Source organism: Numida meleagris, chromosome 8 (assembly GCF_002078875.1).
Source record: "Numida meleagris isolate 19003 breed g44 Domestic line chromosome 8, NumMel1.0, whole genome shotgun sequence".
Classification (NCBI taxonomy): Eukaryota; Metazoa; Chordata; class Aves; order Galliformes; family Numididae; genus Numida; species Numida meleagris.
In genome coordinates this window covers 6,091,412-6,110,263 of record NC_034416.1, presented here as the reverse complement: position 1 = coordinate 6,110,263, position 18,852 = coordinate 6,091,412, and the positions used below count along the sequence as shown (strand labels likewise).

The 18,852-nt window shown below is 36.0% G+C and overlaps 2 long non-coding RNA genes across 14 annotated transcripts in view; one reads left to right on the top strand and one right to left on the bottom strand.

Annotated features, from left to right (window-relative positions):
- The window catches only part of LOC110403001, a 97,254-nt gene that overhangs the window by 6,469 nt on the left and 71,933 nt on the right, over nt 1-18,852 (bottom strand). For 8 of the 12 annotated variants that reach the window (XR_002441452.1, XR_002441451.1, XR_002441450.1 and 5 more), the window contains 2 exons: nt 17,679-17,766; nt 13,475-14,743 (listed from right to left, as the gene is read on the bottom strand). This is a non-coding gene — a long non-coding RNA (uncharacterized LOC110403001). Of the gene's footprint in view, nt 1-3,562; nt 3,674-6,617; nt 6,707-13,474; nt 14,744-17,678; nt 17,767-18,852 lie in introns of those variants that run through there. The other 4 variants (XR_002441442.1, XR_002441448.1, XR_002441444.1 and 1 more) reach the window with 3 other exon arrangements.
- Nucleotides 1-18,852, top strand: part of LOC110403002 — a 50,432-nt gene that overhangs the window by 15,713 nt on the left and 15,867 nt on the right. The window lies entirely within an intron of this gene.

The following is an 18,852-nucleotide window of genomic DNA, read 5'->3' as shown; positions in this document are numbered from 1 at the left end:
TTTATATCTAATTTCCATCTTTCAGCTGAGACATTAGCATTCCTTATTCAACGTTCTTCTCTCTCAAGCATTACCTCAGATTAATTGGCACTGTATAAAATAAGTTGCTGCCTGCACAATGGTAACCATGGTAGCCTTCATACTATCTTCACAATGCATATGTAATTCAGTCCTCAGGAAAACATAATTAGTATGTAGCATAATATATTCTCTCTAAACACATCACCATGGTATGAAATACACACAATCAAAACAAATGATGCCTACAACCTTCGCAGAACTGGGCTACCATTACTGAGCAGTTACACTGCAAATGAATATACTATTAAACAGACTTGCTGCAGCATCCCCAACTTGCATAATGCTGCTTCTTTAACTATACTTCTTCCCTTTATGACCAAAAGGTGGCAATGTTCTACTTAGTATCAACCGGTCTTAAAAACTCAATTGAACAGTGCTCAGACAGGAATAGTGAAATCTCTTTCCAGCCAAGCCAGAAAGCTATGCGTCATTGACCATCGTGCTTGCTAGGTCCCAGTACTTTGAGGATGACACTTTCAGATAAAACTGACACAAGTATTGAAATACTGTTCAAGCAATAATCCAATGAGATGGTGTGAAAGAACACTCGTATATTTTCTTATGAGGAAAATTAAAAGACATATGCAGCTTAAACTAAATTAATGACGTTGTCTTCATGACACAGCCCTTATTGCAGATTTTTGTACAAGACAATCACTGGTACGCAGGAAGTGGAAATTTCACAGAAGATGCCATCTAGCCACTTGAGATTTTTGCAGAGGCCTATATGAAGAAATGTAACTAACTCATTTGAAGTGACCTCCAAAACTGACCTGGGGACTTGCCAGTCATGGCTGTTGGAGTCATCCTAAACAACTGCCAATGAAGCCTTATTACCACACCCACATAGACTGCCAGTACACTTAACAGCATGGAACAAATAGTGTGCAGCTGTTATTTTTCTAGTTAGTGAATCAACTAGTGAATCAATAATTGCATTACTTATTTTACTGGAACAAGTTAGGAATATTTGCTGCCCCTAGTTCTGGGCCCACTCCTGTGATTAACAAACACCGGGTGTCCCACACCCAAACATTCAGATTCTACTTCACTAAGATGCTAATAAGAAAGCTAATGTGTTTTTCCTGGTGTTGCATGGGGATATGATTACTTTTCAGTATCAGCAGTAAATTGGGAACTCCTACTTATTTTGTATGACTGCTTATGTTATTTAGGATGACTGACTGCTTGTTAAAGCAAAAGCCAATAGCTGAAGAAGAAAGACAGGAAAGTGAAGAACACAGAATCATAGAATGGTTTGGGCTGGAAGGGAACTTTAAGATCATCTAGTTCCAACCCCCCCTGCTGTAGGCAGGGACACCTCCTACTAGCCCAGGTTGCTCAAAGCCCCATCCAGCCTGGCCTTGAATGCTTCCAGGGAGGGGGCATTCACAGCCTCACTTGGCAACCTGTTCCAATGTCTCACCACCCTCATAGTAAAGAATTTCTTCCTGATATCTGTCTAAATCTACCCTCTTCCAGTTTAAAACCATTTCCTTTTGTCCAGTCGCTACCTGCCTGTCAACGGTTTACGGGCATTAGGCCCGATTCCGTGACGAAGGGGACGGGGGACCCACGGGCCCATGCCCAGGGAAAAGGGGAAAGGGGAAAAGGGTAGGGAGATGGCCCTGAGAGCAAAGAACAGCGGCAACAATCTGAGGAGAAACAAACTAATTTACTAAATAAGATATTGGAATGCAAAACAACACACTATAAAACAATATAATTACAATTTAAGCTGATAAATCCAATGCAGAGAGAGAGAATGTCCCAAAATCAAGGTAGGCCTTACTCTACTACCGACGATAAGACGGCTGGAGAGCGAGGTGCTGCCAAGACGAGAGACGGCGGAAAAAGGGGACGAGGACTCGTGATCTGCAAGTTTTTATACTGCGAGCTTTTATCTTTTCCCTCCGGCTGGAAAATGGTAACAGAGGAGCAAAGTACCGTGGGGACTGTAGTAGTCCTTCTCTTCTGAGGACCAGGTACATTCACTACATGATGTTATGATGTGGAATACCAATAACCGAAAATCACAAAACCATGACACTGCCCTTCTAAAAAGTCCCTCTACACAGCTTCCCTGTAGGCCCCCTTCAGGTATTGGAAGGCCGCTATAAGGAAGGCCTTCTCCAGGCTCTTCTCTCAGCCTGTCCTTGTAGGGGAGATGCTCCAGCCCTCCATCATATAAGTCTGTGTCAGGAGCACCCTTACTTACTCAACTAGTTGTTGAGTTTCTAGAAACATAAATAGCCCTGATGCCAAATTTGGTAACAAGATAATTCTACTAACGCAGAGGAGAAAGAGCCCCAATAAGAGAGCTCATTTCTAGGAAAAAAATAAAGATGATTAGCTACAAAAAGCAAGAGAAGAACTACTTCTCAGCAAAACAGGAGTAACAAGAGTAAGATGATGTCCACAGTGCACAGGATAATCAGTACGCAGCCGATATGAAAGTCATTTAATTCCTTGTGTGATCGCCTATTGATGTAGTTTACTGATATACTAGAAATTATACTTTTATTAAGTCTGGGGCATCAGTGTGTCAGATTATGGGCAGATATCCACTACACCTCTTATGGAAAATAATGAGAAACTTATATAGCAAACATACTATATATACTATGAAATAGTCACCTACCAGTTAATCCATATTAGCTATATTAGTTAATCATTATTTTCCAACCTGTAACAAAAAAATTGAAATCGTTATGAAGTTTCTAGAGCATGCGTTATTTTTGATAATACTAGGTGGCCATTCTGTCATACCAACAACGTGCTGTGGATACTTCTGACAAATCCTTGTGATATGCTAACACTGTTATCAGAACAGAATAAACAAACTGTGACCTTTCCATTCAAACACTGCCATAACAGGTGACAGCCTCTTGTCCCAGACTTCTAGCATAACAGATGCAGATTCTCCATTTCAAATATTTATGTTGAAAGGTAGCATTATTGCCATAAAATTCCAGTCAGACACATACTGATTATCCACATGTGTCTGATTCCACGCATTTTGACTTCTCAATGTGTAGGAGAAATGGACAGAAACAGCATTTCTTTAAAGTGACAGTGCTATAAAAGAATTTTTCAGGTAACAGTCATTGATTTCAATCAAATAGAAACATAAAAAAATGCTATTCTTTACTACTGTAATGCTTAAGTAGAGAGATCACACTTTTCATTTCTGGTCATTAGAGCACTCGCTTGTCAAAAGAAAAAAAAGGCAGAACTAGTGCAATAGCAGCGTTTTTTATAGAAAATACTGCTAGTTCAGGAAAAGCTATTCATCTTCATGTAGGAAATGACAATTATTTCATGCAATTAAATTAGATTACTGATCATCAAATAAATGTTATATGACACTAACTTTACATTTTTCTTAAGAAGATAGAGTATTTTATTACATTCTTTATCATCTAATACCAGTCATGTCATGAATTCTAAAAAACAGATTTAAACTAGTTCTAATAATTACCAGGCTCACTTAAAGTGGATATGTTCACTTGAGACCAGCTGTCCTGGGACACAAGGAAAATGCAAATCAGCGATCACAAATAGAAGTGAAACAAAATAATTCTTTCAGTTTCTGGTAAAAAAAAAAAGAGAACAGAAAGATCATTAACACTATTTGCCATATATTATACATTCTGTTCATATTACAAATTCAGATTTGCTTTAAGTAAAATGCCCAGGCAACTCTTTTTTTGACCACGAAGCAGTTTGAATGAACTTTACTAAAAATGGGTTACTGAGTCCTTGGAATAAGAGCCTTTGTAACATGAGAGCCTTCATGTAACATGTCACATGGAAAGTATATAAAACATGGAAGCAGGGTAAAATGAGTAACTTGATCTTGAGAATAATTGTTAGGTCAAGTCTGCTGTCCCACAGTGGCTAGTACTAAATATCTGTGAGAAATCTTACAAGTATATGTAATAGAAATACAGCGTAAAGTCCTATTACTACACTAATTCATATTATCTAAGAAGTAACACAGTAAAATACCAACTTTTTTTAAAATGCCACTCGAGTACTGAAAACTAATTGTCATAATTGTTCACTGTTTGATATTATAAATCCTATTTATTCATTCAGGTTACTCAACTATCTGTGAAATTATTTGACTATCATTTAATTACTGGAAATTCAAAATGCTCTAAAATAATTCAGTCGTCCTTTTCAGAGATTTCTTCTTCAAATTCTAACATACCAAATACTTAACACCACCAAGTCTCCTATTTGGGGTACTGAATACATATGGTATGTTTAATTAGAGAATAATTTCTTAAGCACTGCAGGAATTTCTCAAGAAATTGTATGCCCATAGACATGAAAAATATGCAAAACTAAAAAGAGTAGAGTAACAAATAAAGTTTCTTCTACTGAAGTGCAGTCAAACAATGGCACCATCAGCAGTATTATATGAGGGCCGCTCAGAGAGTAATGCCTCCTACTTTATTATTTTGGCTCATGACATCAGAGGCACATTTTGGTTGTATGGCAGTAGAGGTTGAACCTTCCCACCAATATTCCATTACATTTTGTTGCCATGTGACAGGTGGCAGCAGTTTGACAAGATGGTGTCTGACATGGAAGTGCATATGGAGCAAAGCTGTGTCACTGAATTCCTCCATGCAGAAAACACTGCACCCACTGACATTCACTGATGCTTGTTGAATGTTTATGGAGACCAAACAGTGGATGTGAGCACAGTGAGGCAGTGGGTGGTGCATTTCAGCAGTGGCAACAGTGGGTCATCTCCACTTGTGCAGACTTTTACGAGTGCAGCATGCAGGCTCTTGTTCATCACTGATGAAAATGCACAGCTTGTTGTAGTGACTATTTTGAAAAACAGTGTTTTGTAGCTGAGAATTTGCTCTATCAAATAGTGTTATTGTGTCCTTTGTATTTGTTCTAGTTTCTCTGGAAATAAATAGGAGGCATTACTTTCTGAGTGACCCACCTATACATCAGCATGACCAGAATTTCACACAGAGGTCTTCCACAGAAGTTGCTCTATTCCTTTACTTCTTAAATACCAAGTTTCAGAAACAGTATCCTTAGAAAGTTTGATGCAATTCCAAAATATAATACAATAGAAGATGCCTGCAGATACTAACTCAGATCTAGGCAATGCAGTTAAAGTATCCTAATGGTTTGCAAACCAGCAAGGTTTTATGAAAAAATTCAAATTACCTCCAATATTTTCTACATATTCTCTATATTTTTATGCTGCAAAAGAAAATTGAAATCATCCAGACAACAGATTATCTTAATGTCTTCAGCATATTTATCTCCACCTTCTTCGTACTACACCTTAAAACAATAATGCAGACTTTCCAAACATTTTAAAAGTATTCAAAAAGCACTTAAAATGTTTAGAGTTATTTTCCTTAATTTGTGAGCGATCACATTATTTTTGGAATTAGACACACATTTTGCATTTCCCCTAGACTTTAAGTACAAATCCAGCCTCCTGCTAGTTGCCATGTTATAGAGTTATAGCCCTTGCCCCAGGAGTTGAAACTATATACAGTTAATGCATAGCACAGATACAGAATCATAGAACATTACTGAAAATTGAATAAGAATTCAAGTTTCAAAATTCATATTTAAAATACATAGCAAAGCTTATGGTGATTTATATTCAGAGCTTTATCTTCATTCATCAGGATGAAAATCATGTGAAAGTCTTTTAGTTAGCTTTCAGCTTAAGACTCAAGTTTTAACAGCTCAACAAGTGTAAAATACTTATTTCACCTTTTTTGTTAAGCAAGATGGCATTAAAGAACCTTAAGGATAAGTAAGATGAAATAGGAGATAGAATATTTCCATACAAGTGAATATCCAGGGAGACAAGTAGTGGCTTATGCTACATGAGTGATAAGGCCCCCATTAGAAAAATGGCTAGTGAAGGTAACTCCCCAAAAGACAAGAAAAGGCAGAATAAAAAAGCCTGCCACTAAGGTGAACTATGAGACTCATTATTATTGACTTGGTTTTACTAAATCACATAGAATATGTGCCCCGTCTTTGAGCATTTCTAATTGCCACCAAGTTCCATAAGCAGGTGCATCTGAAGAATTTTCTGTGATACCAAGTTATACACCATTACAACTCCACTTAAGCACACTATTCTAAAGTATTATTTAGAAATAATTTAAAAAGCAGCAATAATAACTGTGTTGCCACTGCAAAATAGTCACTCAAAACCCAAGTCTTTTATTTAAAATACCTGGCTTTACAGATCATGTCAGTTTTTCACTAGAGCTATGAGTTGTCATTCAGGGGAAGCTGTCATTTTACTGACACATTGCAACATCAGCTCCAGGGTAATTGTGCAGCTTGGAAAGCAAAATATTCATGTCCCATTTGAATGCATGGAAAAATTGTAAGGCAATTTGTGTTTGGTTAACTCAGGAACATAGCTTGTATTCTGACATATTCCCATGGGAAATGGAAACCCAAAGATATATATGCATTACATAAAATGACTTATTTTGGATATTTACCATGTTATTGCCACTTACTCAGACAAGAAGTTTTCACAAGTAATTCACAGTCCTTTAAGAGGCTTGAATCACTTGAATATGTACTGCAAGTCCACAGATAGTGGTTTCTGGAAACCAGAGAGAAACAGCAATGGATCAGATACAACAGAACAGTATCTGACAATTGACACATACAGGCATTGATTTAAGAAGCAGTAGGAATTACAAATAGAAGAATAGTTCATAAGTAACAGTTGGGTTCCTTTCTTCCATTTCCCTGAAAGTTCTAGAAGATTTTGCCAAGCCAAAATTTTTGTCAAAACCAAGCACCATGTAAATCTGACACAAATACAATTTTTCCAGGAGTTTAATGAATCCTCATTGAAAATTTGAGATTGGACTCCTGAAATTTTCACCAAGGTAACGATCTCTGTACAGAGTGCTTAGCCTGTATGTGAAAAAAATCCCAAAACACATCAGAAACAAAGCAGTTTATCCCACTGTGCTAAAAGTTAGTAGCAAGGGATTATACTCTCTCCTTTTTCATCCACAGTGGTGTCCTTGGGAACTGATTTGTTTTGTACTGATATTGCTTAGTAGCAGCTGTTAAACATTTATTTTCCATTATCCTGACACAGGAACATGCTATCTTACTTAGCTCACCAACACCCTACAACAGAAAAATGCATCCACCATGAGATTCCTTCATGTATTAACAAACTTGCAGTGACCTGGGACTTCATGGCTGTTACAACCGCATAATCCAGCTGATTAAATCCCCCATAAATAGAAATCATTACAACACTGTTGCTATCAACATTTTTAAACTGACAAAACTAAACTCACCTCATTTTACTGCCAAGATGGGCAGCAAAGTTTGTCAGAACTTTACTTTTCCAGACAAGCATTTAAAGTAGCTGTTAAGTAGAACTGCTCTATATTTCCCACCTAATTACAGAAATGTTAAAACTACTGTACAAGAGTACAAACCCTGGATATTTAGAAAAGAGAGCAAACATTAATTAGAAATGGTTTAGCTGATCCTATTTTGTCTGTTTTTTCTTTTTTTAAAATGAGTGGGGAATAAAGTGGATGACCTCTCAAAAGCTCAGTCATAATTTTCTATGATCTGCAGTTACTGTATCACAAGTGGGACTCAAAAGAAAGTTTACTTTTAAAAATTACAAGTCTATGTTTTCTATTTTTAGGCAAACCTGTAGTAGTTGAGTAGGCATTAAGGCATTTATTTTTGTTTCCTCAGTCTTGTTAGCTATTCTGTATGTCTTTATATCCTTTTATAAAATGAAATGGCACACTGTATAACAAATTTCCTGTTTCTTCCTCAAAATCCTTAACGAGCAGTAACTGGCTCCCCTTAAACACTTGTCCAATATTTCCTGCACTCAGACATCATAGGATGTCTCTGAATAAAGAAAAATAACAGCTTGGTATTTATTTTTCATTTCTCTTCAGTTCTAAGCCATGTAAGATAACAGTTGCTTTGTGAATGATTAACCCATCATATACTTCAGAGAGATAGGAGACAAATTTTAAGTTGTTCGTTCTGCATTTTCACTGCAAGAACAGTAGGATGACTTTCTTTTTGCATTTTCATGCTGATTACATTCTCTATGAATATGAAAATCTTAATCAGGGGGACTACCTTAAATATTCCTAAAGACATAAGCCTCAGAGGAATACATCAGCCTATTCTTTTAAGAAGAAAATGAAATTATTAAAAAAGAAAGGAAATAAGCTGGAATAAGTATGTCATAACTATCTTTCAGAGGACCCACTCTTTCATGGTACTTTTGTTCCTAACATAAATTGACAGATACACAATAAGAACTCAAGGTTGATTCTTTGATTTTCTGGGATTATTTCTCTCTTACCGAACAGCTGCAATATACACACAGTCATTTTGGTTTGGGTTTTGTTTGCTTCACAAAGGAAAGCTTGCATTGCCATTGGCTTTCTCTATGACACTACACAGTCAAGCTCAAGCTGTGGACAGCGCTTTTTCTCTGTACTGCAGTCATTATCTGGAGCAATATTGGCAGTCAGATACAGCAATATAATCCAGTTCTGTATCTCTTAACTAAATCCATATATTGAGTTAGATATAATCCACTGATAAAAGTCCATAATTAAAAAAAAAGATCGTTTTGATGTACTTCCCGTCTACATTTAAAACATAGAATAAATAAATCCAAAAGACCATTTAGAATTAAAAAAAAAAAAGAGACATTCATAGTTTGGGAACATCTCAACATTGGGAAGACTTACTATTCAGTTTTCAAATTCAACAGAGTTACGAATCCAAAGCCACTTTTTTGAAAAAGAACTACATTTCACGGTCACATAAAACTTCTGAAATACAGCATAATGAGTAGAGAAATTTATACAACTCAGATTGCACTCAAAAATTTGTCTTTTTGTACATTGCTTGGAAAATCATAATTCTGCTTGTGGTTCTTTATCATTCTAGTTCTAGTATGCATCACTGCAAACTGTTAGATAATGTAAAAATAAAATGGAAAATTTAAGTTTTGCATTAAGTTTTGCAGGGGAAATGCTTCCTTGTGTAGGAAGTCCATTTCATGTACAGATTACCACAGCAGAAGCTTCTAAATATTTTAAACAATCTATATGCAGAGGCTAAACTTACAGCCAGGACAAGGCACAAAGGAAAATGTTCAATGAATGTTTTCTCTTCCTCTTCCATTTGTTCACTACAGAAGAGCATTAATTTGTCTTTTTTTATGCAACTTTGAGTTACTCATTAGTAAGTGAGGCCATAGGTTTTTTGTTTTGTTTTGTTTTTACGATTAGCTCCAGCTGAAATTAAAGATCAAAAGTTTACAGAGCTCAGAAGAAATACATTTGGCTATAGCCCTTTTTAAGCACTACTGTCTTCTTCCTGCTTTCTTCTAGTTAAACATTGAGGAAGAAATTAATCCTTAAAAAAAAAAGTGAATTTGAAACCTCTAGGGATCAGTGGGATCAGTAAACATCCACCTGTCCTGAAGCAGAATTGTTAGAACTGAATCCAGGTAGAGAAACACAGGTGATACACGGATGAAAAAGCGGAGAACTGTGATCAAAACTGCAAGGTTACTCAACTTGCAGGCTCACTGACACTCAGGCAAGCAAGAGATTTGTTGGCTAGATTGCCAACAACTTCTTATTCAAATAGGTCTAGTGAAGCTGCCTAACCCAGCCTGGCAGTAGCCTCGGATGTCAGAGAATGAATTACTTTTCCGTAAGTTTAAGAACTTTTGAAGTGATATAGTTCAAGGTGACAGGAAACCGTGAGGTGGAGCTGAATCCTTTCGTAGTAAGGAGGGAAAGATAAAGACAAACCATAACAACAACAACCAAAAACTGCAAAAGCAAGCTATTAACCTTCAAATTATAATTCAGATAAAATATTTTAATTCAGTCTCTCAGCTATCTCACCAGCTATTGTTGACGTAACTTTCAAAGTAACCAACATGTGCAAGATTTAATTCAGTCACTTTTATGTCTTTATTTTAAGCCTCGTTAAATGAAATCCACAAATAGTTTACATTGGATCCTGCTAAGCACCTGTTCAAATCTTTTTGGCAGAATGTATCTATAAAAAGAAATCATAGTTATTGCATGAGGAATCAAATTGAATTGCATGTTATCTCACAATTTCTTGACTTTTGGAAAACTTATAAATCTGAAAAGCCAATAAAATCAATGTTGAAAAGATTAGTTTTAAAAAGAATATCAAACTCAGGAGCAAAACAAAAACTGGTTTTTTTCTGTCCCCCATTTCCGCTGTCCTTAAGAAGGAATTAATTATGTTTCACATACAATACCTGCCTATGAAGATTCAAAACAAGAAAAAGAAAAGAAAAAAAAGCAGGAATTCTTAAGTTGTCAATAGGGCAAAAATATTTTAAAATAGAAGGAAATAAATGATGGTATATAGATGAAACATAGAAATAATCACAAACAGGAATACAGAACACAGTAATCACTTCTACTGAGTCCTAGCAAAGAGCAGTTTTAAAATCTATTTCTCACTCTGACAGTATTTTACAGTATGGTACATCAAGGTGTGAGTTTGTATTTGACTTTTGGCACAAAGGACATCAGCTATCTGGTAAAAAAAGAAATAATTTCAGAGGTAAGTAATAAAAACACAGTGTTGGGAAGGATTTTTCAAACAATGTGAAATGCTGTTCACTACACTTTATTTTTCTTTATTGAATGCTTTATTCCACATCTTCCATTTTGGTTATCTATTTTCAATGAGCTTGAACATAAAGAGAACACAGAAGGTAACAGGTTCTTAATATGACAGTTAAAAAATTCCTGACATGAAAGTTGTCTTGAAAAACAAAGTTGCACATCTCAAGAAAAGCCAGCAATTGGCTTAAAGTTCTCTCTTCCTTTGACAAGTTTACTAAAGTAAACTACTAACACATCTGCTATTTTCCATGCAGCATTTTTCTTATATTTTCTTACAAACTCAGAGTAAAGCATACTGATTTTTTTTTAAAAGCAAGTCTCGGGCTTTTAAATCATGTTCTAGGTTACAACTGCGTTTAAAGATTACTTTTATACACCATACATATAATTTGTGCTAGTACTTGAAACATTCATCCAAATCAACAAGACCAGGGGGCACTTGACAGTTCGGAATTCTTGGTGGCACCGTAAAAGACAGCAACTGTGTACTATTTAAAAGTCAATTTCATGTGTGTCTGGAGAAAACGTTTTTAAAGAAAATCACTGAACTCATGCTCCATTGGATACTGGCCATGGTATCAATTAGTGGTAGTAGAAGTATCATTTAATAAAGTCCTAGTCCAGCCTCTATTGAGAATTTTTGAGAATATCAAGTTTTATTTCACCATCGGTACCAGAAGTTCATAGTAATAACAGCCTCCTCACTCCCCCAGAAATCAGGTTTAAGAGTTCAAGCAGTACAAAAGCTAACACCTCCTACATGACATTAACTCACAGAAGGAAAGGTAGAAAGCTGTTGGAAGCGTAACACTGGAATGGAATGAGAAATAAATTCTGTGTCAGCCAATTTTGCTGCAAGCCTTTTCTCCTTCATGATTGAAGCTGGGTTAACATAAATCAAAGTTACCAAATGAGTCCCTCACATGCTCAAGTTACCAGCACATGCACATACTACTGATAAATCATTTTTAGACTCTTTATAAATGTTTGGATGTGGAGATACAGCATTATTATTTCAGGACTGATTTTGTCAGAAAATAATTTTGCACAGAAAATTTGTTCTCCGGTACTGCAATATCTGTACATGCATTACAGTGAAGTAGTGCATGGGAAAATCAGGACTGCATTTTTCAAGATGTTTTCATGGTACTATTTATGATCCTTACCCATCAACTTTGCCAATACACAGAGATAAAAAGAGCTAAGAATGAAATAATGTAATGACAGAGAGAAATGAGACAGAGTTCACGAATATGGTGTAATCTCAGAACAGAACCAAACTGACACTCTTAGTGTAACAGACACAAACCAAAACTTCAGTTAAAAGACTGAAAAGAGAAAGAAGTAGCAGTTACATACAATATGCAATTAAAAGATTAGTGAAGAAAGCTGATTAAAATGTTTTAACTCAATTATTACACATACACTAATCAGAATTCCTAGATTCAGGAGAACTCGGACTACTTTTTACCACAGTGATCTTTTTAAAGACAATTTTTAACCATAAAAGATGTCTGTTCATTGAGAAATACAAGGCCTGCTAGTATTTCAGGGGCTGAAGTTATGATGAAAAATGAAATCCTAGCGTAATTCAGATTTTTAGTTACTAAAATAATTTCACAGAAAAGAAAGCTTGTATATTTAGCAGCAAGCCATTGAAATTCAAAACAGAAGCCAGTTTGAAACAAATGATGTCTTTCTTTAGTGAGCAAATTTTGTGTAATTGCACTTCTGAATGGAATTCAGCTTTTAACAGAAGATAAAGTTCTCATTGAGCGATGCAAAATATAAAGTATAGCACATTCACTTCATAATAAAAGACACTCCCACTACACATATACTCCAGAAACCAAAAACTCGAGAAACTAGAGCAAAGGCATTTCTTGTCCTTACTAAATCAGGGGACTGTTCAGACATGAATTCCTAGCTGACTGCTTCTATGAAGGACATTTTAAGTTATTCTCTAATACTTACACTCAGTTCACCATAATGCTATTCCCATCCTGTGCTCACACACTGAAATCAGGCAGCTTGTTACAGTGGGAAGCTACCAGAGTCAATGAAATCAGCCAGATTAACTTAATCCTGTCAGCTCTGTAGGTTGCCCCATAGAGGAAACCAGAAGTTTTCATGTTTTTTAAAGGGAAAACTTAGTCTGGTTGCCATTTTTCCCCAGGTCTCTCCCGGCTATGAAACAACAGATCCGTCACAGCTTCAAGATGAGTTGATTAAACAATCCCATGGCAAGGATTACAGTCCAATATCTCCAGTACACTTACTTGAGCAACAGCTCTTTCCCTCCCTCGAGTTAGCTATTTACCACACTCTGTTCTTTCGCTTGTTTTGAATTATTTTGTCTTTTCTCATTAGAGAAATTTGCATTTCTAGGGAAATGTGCGCTTGATTTACATATTTGTTAAATCCATAAATATAAACAGTCTTGAGTATTAGTACACTGACAGAACACTGTGATTTAAATAATATAAAAGAGTCTCATAACAATTTCAACACATATCTCTGAGGGTAATTTGTACAGCTGTTCTGTGATATGCTATTATTAGGAAAATTACTTTGATGCAAGTCAAAAAGACACAGAGTTACAAATAAAAATTTGTTAACTTTTTTTTTTCCAACTTACTAGAGAAAAGAATAAAATGGGCAATGGAAGAACATATTATAAGTCAAGTGAGATCTTTAAAAAATAGATTTAAAAGTCCCATTGCCCTGTGCATACTGCTGTGCTACTGCCAGATTTGCAGAGATGCCTCTCGAGAGCTTAACTGTCTAACCACAAGAAATCCTGTTGAGTCAGGACATTTTGAAGATTTGAGTGCTTGCTACTTCAATCCAAGACTTTCTTTGAACTCAGTGGAATTTTACACGATTGCCTTGTAATTCTCCTTTCAATAGAGAAGAGCATACTACACACAAAAAGGAGTTTTCCACAACTCAGCCCTTATTACTGTCAGTTGTACTGCACAGAGTATTAGACTTTCACAAAGACTGAAAACTCAGGAACAAAAGAAAATATCATTTTATAGTAATTTTGAGTTCTAGTTATTTCGTGTCACGAGTTCTAATAAGCATCAATTATTTTGTTATCTGTTATATAAACCCTATGGTAACAATGATCTCTCTCCATCAGGGAGATAAAATTATTTAATTTTAAAGAGAACATGGTCTGTAATATCAACTGACCTGATGCCTTTCCATGTTGCACACATACTTCTGTTTCTGAAATGCTTTCATATTGCGGAATTCAAAATGATTTCCAGAGGCCTGTCCCCAGCCCTCCCATAAATAACATGCAGCTTTAGAGATTATTTTTCTAAAGGAAAGACAAATAGTTACCTCTACTTTTTGTGTCTGTCCTTCCGTTTTCATTTGCATACAAGAAAATCAGTATCAAAACACAGTATTACGAAATATTTATCTGTAGATAAATGTGATGCTGAGAAAAGAGTTCTCATTTAGATAAGAGCCACAGGACATAAGGATGACTTCACTCTCAAGCGTGTCTGCTATTTTAGGATAAAGGGCTCACGTGATAAAGGACAGAAAGGTCACTATATTTTTTCCACCAAGCTGAAGACTTTAATCCTAGAATATTCATGGATGACATGGAAACCATGCACACAGCTGTACTTCTCCTGTGAGAGACAGAGATAGTAAAGAAGATGGCCAAGGGCACAGTGGTGCTATTATTTTTTTATTTTTTAAAAGTTCAAGGACATACTGGGAATCAGGACATTAGATAGCTTGCCCAAATAGGAAGATTTCCATGATGAAGGAAGGCAATTTAGCACAGAATTTTGTGAAATACAAAGCTGCTGGCAGACAGTGGAAAATGCCAAGGCTGAAGTACACGATTTATTCATGTATGCATCTTCCAGCATTGCAGTTAGTTTGCTGTGAGGTGACTGCAGCATCAGAAAAGGAACCTGCAGAGGTACAAAAGTTTACAGTGGTAAGTGAGGTGCTTTAACAGCTTTGTCTTGGATTAAATAGGCTACAGACTGCTAATGGAAACAGCAGAAATCCAGGACAAACAAAGAATGCATTTGCCTTAGAACTAATCCTAAGAAAAGGAGCTAAGGAATTCCAGGTACTGAGCTGCAGCAATATCCTGTCATTAGGAAACTACACAGTAATAACAAACTATATTTAGAAGTAACGATAAGAAAACATATTAAAGCTATCCCAGTATCCATCCTCTCTCAGGTACTGCCCAGCAACACTACTAGTTTTCTGGATTTTCGTTATTTTATCTTCCAAACAAATGTATATCAAAGCTGTCATGCCAAAGACACTTAATTACTTATGTCTGACCCAATTGTGATTAAGCATTCTTAGAATGGGGTTAATTACATACAGAAGTCATTCTCTTATGCTTCCAACCTCATGACTTGTCCAGACACCAAATCTAAATTTCCAATGATCAGACATAACCTGGATATTACGAAGCTGAAAGAAATACACAATTTATAGTTGCCAGATTTTATCATCTTGCTTATCTGGAAAAAAAGTAAGTTTAACCACTTACATAATATTTATGCTGCTAGACACGCACAGGAAGTACAAAAAGAGAGCCTACAGCTGGTGAGGAAATCAGTCTCCTTTGCTGCAACTTGCTTTATAGAAATAGTCTCCTATTACATGCATGTAATAAAAAATTTCCTTGTGATTTTATATAATGTATAAGAACATATATGCCTTCCTGTTCTTATGTAAGTTACTAGCCACTACCTCAGCTTATGTAAATATGCGCTTTTCCCTCTGAAACATGAGTCCTTTGTGCTCTAGAATTCTTTGCTTTACAGAAGAATTTCGCTATTTCTAGTGGAGCATTTATAAGGCAAATTTACAGAGCCCGCAGTCAGCTGGATTTCTGCTTGTGTGTCAGCTAAATCTATTTTCTTCTAGGGTCTATACAGCTGATAGCTGCATTCAGATAACAAAAAAAGTAATAGTGTGGGCAGACATTAACAACTGAGGGAAGTTACATCTATTAATGGGCATGGACTATCCCTTTCGTTTTAAAACAATGAGTCATTAGTTGAGAAACCAGTTCTGCTGCAGAAGAGCTTCACAAAAGCCATTATCACCTCAGCAAAGGAGGTGAACCAGAAAGCTGCAGCTCTGACTCAGCGAATTAATGCATGAGCACATATTACCATAGAACCTGGAACTCTTGAGGCTGATTTTCAGCTATAGTTACAAAATACAGAACTTCAAAAACATTACCTTGTAGGTAACAGAGAGCTAAAAGTGAAGTATTAGTTAAATGGAACAAAGGCTCTGGAGCTAGTTGATACCATCCCTGTTTTCACTAATAAACACATTAAAAGTCATTTGAATGTCAATAAGAAAAAAAAGAAATGAGGTCTCAAAATTCAGTAGGAATTCTGGTGTCCACTCGAAGGGGATAGAATAGTAAATAGGGATAACATTCTCTGATAAGATTTCAGCGGTGCAAATAAATAACCCATGATATCACACATGATTAGGGAAGTCTGCGTACCATGCTATCACAGGTAGTTAAGAAAGTTTTGTATTTATTTTTTCTTTTAATGTAGGTTTAGACAATAACATCTCCTAATGTGTATGCCATAGTGTAAACAATATAGTCAATTTCATGCTTTACATGAAAGTCTTGAATCTCTTCGTAATTATTACACTGCATGCAGAAATGGGCATGTTTGACAGAAATGTTTCTAGATGTACAGCCCTGTTTTCCCTGTATATTGTGCTTAAACTCCTATTGCTTTGTTTCGAATTCTTTCCTTACAAGATAGAAGATCAATACTACAAGCACCGTGAACTTCATGGTTACCGTGAAAAGAGAGATCTACAAAAAGCACTGCAAAAGTTCTTTATCATTGCTCATTCTTCCAAAATAACAACTTTACATAACACGAAGACTTAGAAGAGCTGACTGATTTCTGTCCTGTTGTACTGACAGCCTTTGGCATAGGCAATTATTACTCAATTTAAAAAGCCTGAGAGCATGCATTTGCACATGAACACTACAGAAGGGCCAGCTCTTTTTTAATCAGCTATTAAGCACAACAGAATGGCATTTGAGTTCAGTCTGGTCATTCTTCACTTTCCAGATTATTTGAAAAAAGCAACAGCTAGCAGTAAGGCAAATGAGAAGTTCAAAAAATGAAAATGGAGCAGAGAAGAAACAGAAAAGCACTGAGAAGATGTGGCAATTGCAAACTGCAGCTGAGAATGTTTAATACTGTAAATCTTCCCCAGACAAAATACTTATTCTAGACGAAGTAGCACTTGCTTTCACTAGAAAAAGCCATTTATTTTCCATGCATCTTTCCAAACAAGCTGGAGGAGGGAAGCTGGTACCTTTTATCCCTTTAATTCAGACACAGAGTGACAGCATATTTCTTACCAGCTTCCCAACCTGTTCTACATCCCACAGAACAGAACAGTTAAAAACCCACCATATTAACAATATGAGAAAAACTAAGGTTGATAATGCCAAGGTTGCTCAGCCATATATCTAACAATTTTCTCATAAATAATTTGATGTAAGGCCAAACAAAACAGAGTTGTAGCATTTTCCCCCCTATATCAGCAAATGTTCATTTTTCAATTCCTACAACACAAGAATTATCTTCAAGGACCAATACTGTGCGTTAACTGTTTGGTGAAACACTCAGCTCTGAGGCATGGAAGTAGTATAAGGGTCTGCATCCACCAAAACAGATACACTAATCCACTTATACAGATGTTTTCCTTATCAACCACATGGTTTCAGACTAAATATCTGGCAACATTTCTGCTGTTAGTTATACTCCTAAAAGAAAATAAAATGATGTCAGTATCTCAGTCCTTCTGTGGTAACAAGTGAGCTACCTGTAGACACGGAGACTCATCTTCCACCATCTCCAGATACATTCTTCAGCTCAGGGGCTCAATTTGCAGAAGTGTGCTGTATTGCTTTCTAAATGGAAAAAATTAAGTTGTGCTGAGAGACGAAACTGCCTTTCAAAAAATCATTTGCCAAGTTCTCCAACAGGCTTTCCTACTAACAGATTGCCCTTTTGCAAACAGTTAAAAGCAAAACAAACATTTTTTTCTTCTACTGAATATCAAGATTGCAATTAAATTTTCCACTGCTATTATCTGACCATGATATTGAAATAGCCATTATCAAATTCAAGTCTGATGTCTTCCTCACTTTAGGAAGTGAGTACACTCAGTAAGAAGCACCGCTTCACAGGTTTGCTTACAAGTTTTACCCACTCTACATCTGTAATTTGGACCCCAATCATTCAACACAGCAGACAGTGAATGCTGCTACTAAAGCTGTTCCAATTTTTGCTGCCACTGAAACTGTCACCACAAAGTGTCACTAGCTGATTTGTAGAATGGGAAGACATTTTGTACTTTGTCTGACACAAGGGTGCTTTCAGTAGCTTTTCATCTTTAGAAGGTGAAGAACAACACTGAAAGCTGAAGAACAACACTGACGAATTCACAATATTTAAAAATCTAAAAAGCATTTTAATTGACTATGCACACATTTGTGCTTCTGACATTATTACACATTTGAGACAAGTTGCTCTGGAAATACAAAGAGAGCTGGCAACACTTGACATGCTAGTTCTCAATAGCTCAGACAGTGCCTATATACAGGAATTGTATTATTTGTATTAAAATAAATTCAGATGGCACAACTGGTCGTAACTCTTCAGAATATTACTCGTTACGCTTTCCCTTTTCTGCCTTTTGCCTCTGGAGTTAAAATCTTAAGACAAAAATCATATTCAATCAAGGCTAGACAGGTGACAACAAATATGTTAGGGGACGAGGATGGACTTTTACTTAGTTACTTCTTTCTCAAAAGATCAGACAGTAAAACTACTTTTTCCTTGTCCATTTTTTTTTACTGCTATCAAGCTGTTATAATTGATGTTACCTATACAACTCCAGTTAGTCTCAGTTATGTGACTTTTGTCTTAAATCAAGAAAAAATATAACATTTATAATTAAAACAAATATTGCTTTGCATTACTAATTCTATAGA